This window comes from Austrofundulus limnaeus, unplaced genomic scaffold, assembly GCF_001266775.1.
Source record: "Austrofundulus limnaeus strain Quisiro unplaced genomic scaffold, Austrofundulus_limnaeus-1.0 Scaffold61, whole genome shotgun sequence".
In the NCBI taxonomy this organism is placed as follows: Eukaryota; Metazoa; Chordata; class Actinopteri; order Cyprinodontiformes; family Rivulidae; genus Austrofundulus; species Austrofundulus limnaeus.
In genome coordinates, this window is record NW_013952463.1 from 2,149,553 (window position 1) to 2,152,689 (window position 3,137).

A 3,137-nucleotide genomic window follows, 5' to 3' on the forward strand; every position below is an offset into this window, starting at 1 on the left:
GTCTGTCTGTCTGTCTGTCTGTCTGTCTGTCTGTCTGTCTGTCTGTCTGTCTGTCTGTCTGTCTGTCTGTCTGTCTGTCTGTCTGTCTGTCTATCTATCTATCTCATCCACAGTACAAACTCTTGGTATAACTTTAACATTACCCACTAGAGTTAATGTGTCTGTTAGCAAAATATATCATAAACCACTTGTCAGATTTCAGAGAGACTTCAGCCAGTAATCATCCACATCTCCAACTGATTAACTTTTGGAGTCAATCCAATTCAAGATGACTGTCACAGCTGATCAGGATTTAAAAAACAAAAACAAAAAAATGGTTCAACCATTTTACAGACAGCTAAAATCTGTGGTGAAAGCTGAGATTCATCAACTCAAACTCCAACGATAACTCACACAATTATCACATGAGTTTGTGTTTAATGTAATTTACAAGGTTTGAGTAAACAACTATAACTATGTCCCTTTTTAATTATAAAATAATGAGTTTTTTTTCTAAGTTTTAAATCTCTGAAAGAAAATCAACCACGATTTTAAACATCAGTACGGGCAAAAAAAAAAAAAAAGTATAAAGTGGAAGTTTAAAAGTAACTTCAAATCTTGTGTCTGACTTCATACCAAAAATCATTTCAGCCTGACGATGGAGATTAGAAGTAATAATTGTTCATTTCTTGTAAAATCACAAGAAATGTCTGGAGACATTTATAAATATAATTATTTTCTTTCTTCCAGCTTACTGACAGTTTGCTATTACACTGAAATACTGAAAAAATCCCCCCTCTGTTGTCTGAGGGGGAATTTTTTCAGGTATTCAGTATTCAGGTATTCAGTATTCAGGTATTCAGTATTCAGGTATTCAGGAACAAATTTTCCAGATTTCCTGACTTATCAGGTTATTTGTCGTCCGTAGCAAACATCCCTCTCTTCTCTTCAACATGACAAGGCCAGCGTGGAAAAAGTCAAAAGTTTATTAAAAAAACTAAACTGTTCTCAGGTTGCTGTGGAAAAAATGGAAGTCCCCATCGAGATCCAACCTCAACCCCATCAAGCACCTCTGAGATAAACAGGAAGTCAAACTGACTGCGAGGCCTGTTTACACAACATTATGATCAGATGGAGAAAAAGCCAAAACCTTACACTGTAAAAAGGATTTTTAAGTAGCTTCCCTGGAGATTATTAAAATGTTAATACGGCTTTAACCAGTAAATGTCATGTTCTAAAATGAGTCAGATGTGAACCACATCTACTATTTATTTTCAAGAATGGCAACAAAAAAAGATTCAAATTTATCAGAAGATACTGTATTAGTCATACACTGCAACATTAACATTAACACAGCAGTTAACTTCCATTGTCTTCATTTGTCCTCTGCAGTGTCTCCATTGTTTGTGGGGTCAGAATCATTTTGTTAAAGGCTCAACTGTCATAAAACTTGTGGTTGGAAAGGTTCTTCTGTAAGTTCAAGATGTTTTTTACATTTATATAAAGATAAAGATGTGATGTTAGCTCACGTGTGCAACCTGGACTGATGGGTGATAGTGAGAAACAGTCAGGTCGGGTCTTGGGGGGTTGGATGGCTCTGGGGTGGGTGGACTGTTGGTCCTGCTTTCTGGCGGTCCTCTGGGCTCTGTCCAGCCGTGGTCTAGGGCTCCCCGGGCCTGGCAGTCTGTCTGGAGGAAGAGGTACTGGGGCTTCACTCCCTGGGAGGATCTCGGGGAACGGGGGAGCCTACCGGGGTTAGCGGGGGAGCTAACTCCCTGTGGGGGCATTTTGCCAGTTTTTTTGTTTTTGTTTCTGCTCTCGGAGGAGTAAGACGCTTTTTCCTTCTCTCCTGCCCTTCCTTATCTTCCCTGCTTTGCTGCTTGGAGCCTTCTCTACATTTTTCATCTGAAACTAGAAATAATGGATATTTTTATCCATCCATCCATTTTCTGTACACGCTTCTTCCTTTTCAGGGTTGCGTGGGTCACTGGTGCCCATATCCAGTAGTCACAGTGCGAGGGGCGGGGTACACCCTGGACAGGTCGCAAGTCCATCACAGATGGATATTTTTATTTTTATGGATTTGGTTAGCTGGTCTCTCAATAAAATTTTTGGAACAAAGTTTTTTCTTCTTCCATGGGAGGACATGTCAAAGGTGGGCCCTCTGTTCTCCTCTGTTCTGTATATATGTCTGGACTCCGATCACTGGATTCTACAGATTGGCCTGGTGGTCTCCTGGTGTTCTACAAAACAACGTCGGTGGTTTTTCATTTCCTGGCTGACTGACCAATTTGATGGACGGTTGTATACTATCAGCACTCGGACATTGACCTTGAGCGAGCTGGACTCGGTCTGCAAGCGGTTCTATTGAGGGTCGCGGGTCGGCTGTGGTCCCTGGACTTTGCTGGCCAGATGGAATTGATCTTGGAGAAGCTGATAGTTTTCGGCTCAGCAGAATTGTCCACATTATTTGCCTGATAGGATTCGCCACCTTGAGATGCGCCAGCAGAACTCTACAGCAGATGGAAAATCGTTATCGTCTGCCTGACTCTTTTGTTCCCAAAACAACTGATTACAGAATCTGGATCTCCCCAACAACGGCCTTGATCTGTTGACTAAATTCTTCCTGGCTGGATTACGTCGATAAGGCTCTGCCCCACACCTTCCCCCCTCCTTTCTCGCCCGTCTAATCTGGTTTCCTGAGCAGGCTGAGGGCCACACAGAATGAACAGTTTACCATCAATATTCTGAACTATGGCTGCGCTGGTTTTGGGACTGGAATCTTCGGGTCCCCCTAAACTCACTTACTCCTTTGGCTAACAAATCTGCTGTATGCAGAGGATTTTTTCATAAACACCATAGTTTGTCACAGTGTTGATATAATATGATGTTTTTGCTTTATCCCTCATCTTCCCTTGTGTGGTTTTTAGTTTTTCTGTTGTTCTATTTTTAAGGTAGCGCAACTGTGTTTGCTGCATGGCCTGTAATACTGCCCCCTCCCCACTTCCCTGAATGTACTGCACCTTGTGAATTTATTTCTGTGAAATGCGCTATATAAATAAAACTTTACTTACTTACTTACTTACTTACTTACTTACTTACTTACTTACTTACTTACTTACTTACTTACTTACTTACTTACTTACAGAAATCTTATG